This window comes from Elaeis guineensis, chromosome 15, assembly GCF_000442705.2.
Source record: "Elaeis guineensis isolate ETL-2024a chromosome 15, EG11, whole genome shotgun sequence".
Lineage (NCBI taxonomy): Eukaryota > Viridiplantae > Streptophyta > Magnoliopsida > Arecales > Arecaceae > Elaeis > Elaeis guineensis.
The window spans coordinates 8,376,392-8,386,560 of record NC_026007.2 but is presented as its reverse complement, the minus strand read 5'-3'; positions in this window follow the sequence as shown (position 1 = coordinate 8,386,560).

The following is a 10,169-nucleotide window of genomic DNA, read 5'->3' as shown; positions in this document are numbered from 1 at the left end:
TCCTGAAGGAAGCTGGTTATTTAATTAGTTCCGTTCGTTTATCTGGCCAACTCAGTTGGTGTCTAAGGAAAGCAACGGGGGGACCCCCACCGACCTTACACTTATCTGGCCAGTTGAGTTGTTAGTCTTTTATCTGGAGTGCTTAAAGGCAACCTTGATAGTTAGGAGCTATCTAGATCTAGGATTATCCTTAGTTAGGATTGATTGCATAACATGATTACTAACCTACAAACATTCAACCTAATTAAAATGTTCTTCTCTATCGTCTCTAGATTTAGGACTCCTTAGGACTCTCATCTCTAGAACTCTTCTTCTTCTCCTCTTTTTCTCTCATATATTAAAAAAAAATAATTTTCTACTAGGACAAAATGATGATTGCCAGACACAATCTAAAGCCTACAAGCCTATAAGGTCACTAAGGAAGAAATGAATTCCAATAGACAACCTAGAATCCTACTGGACCTATGTTATTCGATTAGCTCTGTTCAACCGTCTAGAATTAGATCCTCAACTAACAATTTTACAATTGATTCTCAAATGATTAACATGCATCCTATATTCACTAAAATTGAAAATACGTACCTTTATTCAAGGGAGTTTGAAGATACTAGAGTTGTAACTTTGACCAATCGAATTGAAGCCTTAGAATTCAAAAGACAAAGACATATCCAATTTAATCAAGTGCTAGCACCCATGTGCATTGGATGTGATGCACCAGATCATGTTGTGGAGGAGTGTCCTTATTTGATGAACTCAACCCAAATTGAGCTCATACAGAAGAGTGCATTCAATGAAAGCTACATAAATGAACCTTATGCATCAATCTATAACTCAGGGTCGGGAAGTCATCCTAATTTTACATGGTCACAAGATGCAACATTAGGAGCCCATAATTTTTATCAACCCTATCTAAGGTCCAACCAAACACTGAATGATCAACCAGGTTTCGATCTTGAGGAAGGAGTCAACACATTAGAAAAGAGTCTAGATGTCTTAGTGCAATCAACCTCAGACATTAAAAATACTCTCAATAATTTTATGCAAACCACTGACCAGTTATTTAAACAATTGGACCAATCAACTACAGCGGTTAGTAAACTAGAAGAGGATAAATTATTAAGCCAACTAAAGGATGATCCTAGAGCTCAGAATGATCTAGAACTTAAAGACCAGTTCAATCAGTTGAGAACATTCAGGTCTGAAGAACTGGAGGAGATACCCAAAGTTGATAATAATGAGGTATCCATGCCTAGTGACCATTACACCCAGCTAAACCCAAAATTAATTGTTGAACCCCTCATGACACTGATTGAATCTTTGCTTAAAAAGAAAGAGACAACAATAGAAGATCCAGAAACACTTCCTCAACACATCGAGTATATAGATCTAGATCTCTTAAAACCTCGACTAGTACTTAGGTTATATCTAGATCTAATTATAAAGGAAGAATTGTTAGTTACCAGGAGAATGAGTCAAATAATGGTCCCAAGTAGAAAATACCTTGAGGAAGAGCCTGAATCACATAGAGAATTATAGATCCATGTTAAGATTCGGGCAAGAATAGGATAGGCACTCTTTTAACGTCTAGCTGAAGACGTAAAACTTAGCACTTTTTGAGAGGCAATCCAAATTTTTTTATTTTATTTTAACAAATCTTTTTTTTTAGAAATAAAGGATCGCTCTGTATGGAAGAGCCTATCAATAATCTGGTCTGGCTGAAGACTTAAAACTTAGCGCTTTATGGGAGGCAATCCAGTTTCAGTTTTTGCTTTTATTTTCTTTTGCATTATGTTCAGATTAATTAAGGCTTGCTTTGTACGGATTTGAAGGCAATATTGGCTAAGATGGGGGAAGCACCAATTTTGAAAAAAGTTTTTGGATCTGGTGACATCTCTCTTTTTTCTTTCTCTTTTTATGCACCCTTCATTTTTTCTACTCTATTGAAGACAATGTCAATTAAGTTGGGGGGAAGAATAAAAAAAAATTTCAAAAATTCTCAAGTAAGTTAGTATTTAGCATTTAAGCACTAGATTACATTTAAGAATTGAGTTAAACCAAGTATTTTTAAAAGAAAATTGATGTACAGACTAGAGAGTTTGTGAGATATCGAGGGATCAAGTATTAAGAAAGCTCAATAAGGAGTTAAATTTAGAACTTAAACAGTTTTCATTGAGTATTTCTAAATTTTTTTACCAGCATCAAAGAAGAGTTTACTTCTTATGGATTTGTATAAGATAACTATATATTTCTTCACATATTTAAAAAAAAAAAATTTTCAAGCACTTCATGCTGAGTAACCGGGCCTCTTTGCCTAAGCAAGCATTGAGTTTCGCATCAAAAGGTATAAAGGGCAAAGAAGCTTTGTTGTAAAGCTAGTTTTAACTCGTAGCCTGTTTGATTCGAGCAAGTAGGTCCGAGGGGTATTCTATACTTAGTGCCCTAAAGCCATCTGGTTTGGGAGTCATTGACTGAAAACTCACTACATGGGTCAAATAGAAAGCTTAAGGGGTTAAGACACTCAATAGCGGTACAATATTAAAAAAAAAAAAAGAGTTCAATAAATGAAGGACGAAAGTAACAATGTACTTGTCCATAAGAAGGTTAATGATTTAGAGATAAAGGTAGAAATAATTTAGAAAAAGTTCAAAAAAAGTTTAGTATTCTTAATTTAAGTCTTATATTAATTAGTATTAATACTCCAATGACATACCTCACTTACGCTTTACTGTATATCAGTGGCCTTTTTAAAATTATTTGGTAAAATTTGAGACTTTAAGTTAAATGGTACTTAAATCTAAATTCTTTCTTTACTCGAGGATGAGCAAAGTTCAAGTTAGGGGGTGTGGTAAGTGATGTATTTTTATATTTATTATAAGTATTTTTGGTAATTTATGGTGTTAGTATCTCCTTAAAAACCTAATTTCATAAATTTATTAAATTTTTTTTGAAAAATAAATAATTTTTTTAAAAAAATATGAAATTAGATATATTTATGAAAAATAAGATGTTAATTTAATTGAGTAATTTAAATACCAAAATAAAAAAAAAATTAAAAAATTTAATGCATATTTTTTTAATTTTTCAAGTAAAAATCGAAGCAAAAATGGAGCCAAAATACCTTAAAAAAACCTAAAAAATAGCCTCTGGTGCATGGTGGACCGGTCGGTCGGTCCACAGAGCCAGGGTATGATCTATCAAAAATAATACACGATCCATAAGCATGATCTATGGGCAGTGGAAGCCTCTTTTGCACGATCCAATGACTGACATCCATACCGACCTAAATCCGACGGTCCACGTTTGCTGCTAATTTATAAGAGAAGATATATGGCACGATCCGATGGCCCAGAACCAATTCGAACCCAGATTGAATGGTCAGAACTGAATCCGATCTTAATAAGGAGTAAAAGGCTGATCTGAGTAGTCCAATCCAGATCCGACAGTCAGAAATATTCCTAAGAGATCAATACATTTTCTAAGGATTTTAGGACTCCTTTTGTGATCAGAAAAATATGAAAAATTTATTTATAAATAGGAAGTCTGGAAATAAGCTTTGAGAGGAGAAAAAATTAGAGAAAAAGCTAGAAAAAAATAAAAAAAAATTAAAGAGCTTTAGGGATCAATTATTGAGAGATTATGGAGCTAGAGAGCTTGATGCGTGGCTAAATCCCTTCAATCCAGGAATATGATGAAGCCTGTAAATAGATTTTTATTTTCTTTTTTTTATATTTATTTTTTATATAATAAAATTTTACTTTTATTTCATATCTTTTTATTTTTTTCTGAAGTATTGATCCAGCCTACACGGTCTATACCCTCTATTGATGTATCGTGATCTCTAGATATGGTACGTGCTTTGGAGAGATAGATCGTAGTATGTTAGATTGAATCTTAGATCTTGTAATTGAATTTAGATAGTTTATACTCTAATAAAATGAGCTGTAATCTACTGATACAGTTCGTATCTCTTAGAGATAAACTATACTAATACCATAATTATTAGAATTAAATATTGTAATATAAAAAAGAAAGAAAATAAATCTCTTTGCATGGTGGATTCAGAATTTTTGGATTATTTTTTTGAATTATTTTTTTCATAAATTAATTATATTTTTAATTTAATTTTTATTATTTTATTTTTTTTAATCTTTCTACAATCAATTCTCTTTTAATTTTTTTTAAAAAAAGAGATAATCGTCCTAGATCTCCGTGGAAATGATCCCTACTCACCTTATCTATATAGTTTGAGTTGGTTTTTATTCTTGACCGCCTACGATAGTGTTCAAAATTCTAGCAAAATTATTTGCTAGCACCAACACTACACTGAACAACTTCATGCAGACCACATGCCAGCTTTTAACTTTCAACACCCAGGCTATTACCCATTTAGAGTTGCAATTAGGTCAATTAGCCATGGTTGTAAGTGAAAGAGAAAAAGATAAATTATCGAGTCAATCCGAGGCTAATCCTAGGACCCAGAACAATCAAAGACCACAATAAGGAGCCCAGATCAACCAATTAAATGTAATTCACACTTTAAGGTCTAGAAAACAAGTAGACAACCATGTCGGTACACCTAAAGATCAAGATGAACCATTGTCTAAACCACCTCATGAGCAAATGATCGATTAGATCGAGTTTTAGGATCTAGATAAGTCTAAGGAGTCAACAGAGATTAACAAACTACCTAAGCCACTTGAAGAATTTATATCAGGGATTAAGCAATTCGAGACATCACCCATCAATTCTGTAGCTCCTTTTCCAAATAGACTTAGGTCCAATAAATACTTAGCCCATATGGATCAAATCTTAGAGATGTTTAAACAAGTGAAAGTGAATATCTCTCTATTAAATATGATCCAACAAGTGAAAGAAAAGTGCCCTATAAGCCAATCGCAAGTGTGTTGCGATGGGACTTTCTTTACAATTTTCCAACTCATGAAATGATATTTATTATTATTTGATGCATTGATTTATCATATTAACTGCATCTTATTATGTCTAAGATTATGATAAATCTCAAAGATTAGGATAATAATTTTAGGAGATATGAATTGATCATGCTAGTGAGATCTAAAATTCTAATATTAAATATTTCTGATCGTAGGAGTATTGAGTCGGGGATAATATTCTGGATAGACTGGTACATCCTATGTATGCTTAATAGAGAGGGTGACAGATCTCACTAGCTACTTGTGTGAGATACTAATACAAAGATATGGGTGCTCATTTGAGAAATGAATTCACTGAATTGACTCGATGAAAGAGAACATCTTATGAAAGCTTTATTTGCATGTCAAAGATGATTCTCTAAGTGGGAGTTGTGCAAGTGATCCTTAGATCTGAAATCATCATGAAATCTTGTGCACATGAATCCATATTTTGGTTCATATCCAGGCATGGTATTAAGACATGTATGGGATGTTCTAGATATGGTGGAGTGTGTATAGAGGTTGTGAGTAGGTCAACATGAAATCAATCACTCCTAATAAGAGGAGATCGCATCCTGTGTATTCTCAATCCTAGATGACTCAAGAAAAGTCTTTTGGCCAAAAGCAGGAAAGAGATTAGAAAAAGTTTTTAAGCTTCTTCATTAGAGTCATCATTAGTTAATTGAGAATCAATATGAATATGTGTTTGAGTTTGACATGATTCCATACTCATGAACATATTCAGGGTGCAAGGATGATCGAAGGATTGAATTGCACGGTAATTTACCACTGAAGGGTGATTTGGTATTTTCATCAAATTTTATATCTTTTAGATAGTCATGATACATTGCTAGATATCAATCTTGATTTATAAATTTTTTACTGAATTAAAGAGTTTAATTCGATTGCCAATTAGAAATGATTCTAATTATTGAGCTCGGGTTAGCTCGATTGGACCTAAATCAATTAGATTGAAATCTAATCAAATTTGGTCAACTTATATCTGGACCTACTATTGACTAGATGTGAAACCCAATGGGTCACACACATATAGAAATTGGCCAAGGACCCTTTAAAAAAGATTGATTGGAATTTTGGATTCAATTAGGGTTCTGGTAAGCATGCTAGCACGTGTGAAAACCCTTGCTCCTTTGGAGACCAATTTGATCCCATCCCTTGCTAATTAGCTAGCCCAATTCGGTAGACATTTGGGTCAGGTCATGATACCTAGAAGCAGTCCAAATTGGGGCACCACATCTCATGTTAACGTCAAATATGAAGAGTCCAAGTTGTGGTGGACTCTTGTTGTAAAACAGGTTCTGCCTACAAGTGTTGGCATGGGCAGAAGAAAAAATTTATTTTTTTATGAGATTAAATTATGTGTTATAGCTCATATCATCCTTCATTCTTATTGCATATCTCAAAGTATGATATATATTTTTTCTAAAATTTATGGGATAAAGAAATAAAATGGAAAAAGAAGGATGTCTCGCATGCATGCGCAGAAGCGTCGCATATCTTCACAATTTGGAGAGTCCTTATCCCAATCAAATACTTTCAGATTAGAATGATTTTTGGTGATGCCATTCTTTGCTTGATAAGATATTTTTGATTATTTGTTTGGAATTTTTCCAGATATATCTGGATGCCAAATGGATGCTATAAATCGATCCTGATGCCTGCGCATGTGGTGATCAGCACTCGCATGAAGAGGTGCGAGGATAGCATGCTTCCATAAGAATTTTATCATTATTTTTGATTTTTTAGAATTTATATTGAATCCCCACTCCACATAGATTTTTGAGGATTTTTTATAATTTGAGAAGGGATGTGAAAATATCCCTTCTTTGGTTGCATGCGTGCAGACCAAGGTGCTGATCGACATATCATGGATAAGAGTCCTTCTGCTTGAAGGAACTCTTATCTCTGATAATCAGATCAGATATGCCTTTTGGATAAGGCATGTCCCCCTCTTTTGGCATCCCTTTGGTGGCTATAAATAGGTCAGGGCATTGGGTATCTGATGAATCTAAGAGAGGTTTCCAATTTCTCTCCCATTGCTCTCCTTTCTTTCTTATAACCTATCTTAGTTTTAGGACAAGGCTTTGGGATTTAAGATAAAGCCTTATCTGATCCTAACAAAGGTTGTAAGGGTCCTAAAGAAGGAGAATCAGAAGTTCAGAGGAGGTTCTAAGAGGGTGAGGTCAAGTTCTTGAAGAAACTTTATCGGTATGAGGCTAGTCGAGTTTTAGAGACTAGAACTCTTGAAGCAAGGTGAAGAAGGAGCGCTGTCTTTGGTTTAATTTTCATGTGGATCACCATTAGAGGGTGGACACTTGGACTCCTTGTGAAAATTGAGATTAGCACTACAGGTATTCTTCTTATCCTAATTTATATTTATTATGCTTTGATTATTATAGTCAAGAGTTTCTGGGCATTAGGGCTTCTGGTGCATTAGGTGTTTTGAATAAAAATTTTAAACACCTAACCCTTCCGTTGTACCACCGGAACCCAACAGTAGTATCAGAGCCTATCTTAATTTAAGTAATCAAAGATTAAATTATTATCTTGATTGTGATCAAGCATGAGTTTTTGGTTTGGTTCAAGTCGGGTCAAGGGTTGAACCCGATTGAACATCCAAACCCTATTATGTCTTAGAGATATGTTTTAAATATAAAATGCATGATGTATATGTAAAATCTTTTTAGTAGCTTAGTACTCTAATTAGAGTTCATCACCAGATCATCCAGTCATAAGAGCAAGTAGGGTTCAGAGACCATCTCTTCCTATTCAATAAGGTACTCTTATGGTGTATAGGGGTGCCACTGTGATGTTCCAAGAAAAAAAATCGTGAAAAGAGTGTTTTATATTCATGCATGTTATTAGAACTTCATGCATATATGATATGCTTGAGATGTTTAGTTATAATCATATTGTATGATTTTACTTCCATATCTTAGAGATATGATAAGATACCATAATTAGTTGTTATGATTATTAAGATACAACTATTATAGTGTATTCTTGTGATAGATTAAATTAGGATGTGTTTGAGATCATTAAAGCCCTCATAAAAATCATATTAAGTCGTAGTATTGTGAACTAGAAGCGGACCTATTTTCTTGAATCGATTAATTAATTGGTGTCTAAGGAGTGTTTCAAGTGCGGTGGTTATTTAATTGGTTCTATTGCTGGCCTAGCCAATTTTATTGGTGTCTAAGAAAAGCAATAGAGGGATCCCCACCAATCTTAATACTTTCCTGATTAATTAGATTAGTTCGAATCTTGAATGAAGGTAGCTTAGTATTTTAAACACTACTAAGGACCTTCCTTCATGCTAGGTTAATGTTACATCATGAACTATAGCTAGTTTGTTGTGTCACCATAAGACTTATCATAAGGATTGATATAACATAATCCTGGTGCAGAAAAGTTGCTTACAGTAATTTTGGATATACTGCTTTGTTGTGCTAACACAAGGGCAATTATATTCGATTTTGACTATATTAAAATAAAGGATCTTACTTAACTAAAATATTATAGCTTGTTGTGTTAACACAAGGCTAATAATATTTTAGAGGCCAAGATAAAATATTGAGAATTGCATGAGATGTAATTGGAAAGAGTTTCCTACCTATGAACTCATAAGGGTTTGTTGTATTAACACAAAATCATTATGAAGAATTAAGATCTCAATCCCATTAAGATAAATATAAAATATATCTCATTTACCATAGGAGAGGGCTATGGTATCTGATAAAATAGTGGGAGACATAACTAGTTTTAAAAATCCTCATTTAGTTATGTATGTCAAACATGAGTGGTTTGCTTATACTATTATTTTATACAAATTTAAGTCTACATTATGACTTCTTTATTTTCACCCCATGATACCATAAATAAAACTATGTTGACCGATACAACTATGTGGATTGATTGAAAAATTTGCAAATTAGGTTTATATCGAAAAAGAACTCTGATGTTCTGGATATTTCTGATCCTAGATTGGTCAGTAATAATGAGAAAGTAATGATATTTGTATGGATATTATTTATGAAAAATTTAGATATTGGGAGTATAATTGCAAGAATTATCTTGTAAGATTGAAGCAGGGTGCAAGTGTAACACCAAAAGATATGTATATGATACAGACCTATTTTTTATTAAGTGATTCAGACTCTGATATTTAGATATTGGATACCATCTATAGATCGTATATTTGTAATTCATTACAGTGACTATAAAATATCAAAAATCTGAAAAGAGATGACCTCGAGCTTTATAGCGCAAGTTGAGAGTCTATTAGTGCAAAGACTGTGAGAACCTATATGCTGGATTTATCTTCGAATAAAATTTTAGAATTAAAAGACTGTTATTATATGCCAAAGGTCATTAAAAATATTATTTCTATACCTTTGTTGTTAAAACAAGGTTATGAAATAAGGCTAATGGAAAATGGATGCTCTATTTTTTTTTAATAAATTTTATGACAGTGATTATATTGATAATAATCTTTTAATTCTTACACTCAATGAAAATATTTTTTATATTAAAAAAAATATGAAAAAAAGAGAAAAAATGTAAATGTCACATATCTCTGGCAATGTCGCCTTGGTCATATTAGTGAGTCAAGGATAAATAAGTTATACAAAGAAGAATTCTTTGATCCAAATTATTATGAATCATTGGAAACTTATAAATCATCTCATTGGTAAGATGACCAAGACTCTATTTTCTTAATATGGAGAGAGGACAAGTGAGTTGTTAGCTCTAGTACATATAGATGTATATGGACTGATAACAACTCAGGCCAGAAGAAGATACTCCTATTTTATTATCTTTATAGATGATTTATTAAGGTTCGGATATGTGTATCTTATGAAACATAAATTCAAAGCTTTTGATAAGTTTAAGGAGTATTAAGGTATGGTCCAGAAATAAACTAAAAAAAATATCAAAGTTCTTTGATCTGATCGAAGAAGAGAGTACTTATCCAGTGAATTTCTTGATCATCTTAAAAGTATAGGTATTCTCTCTGAATGGACCCCTCCTTATACACCTCAATTAAATGGTGTAGCAGAAAGGAGGAATCATATTTTAGTGGATATGGTACGGTCTATGATATGCTTCACCGATCTCCCAATATCTTTCTAGGGATAATGCCTTAGAGACTGCCACATATATATTAAACAGAATGCCTTCAAAGTCTATTGCCAGTACTCCATATGAGATATGGAA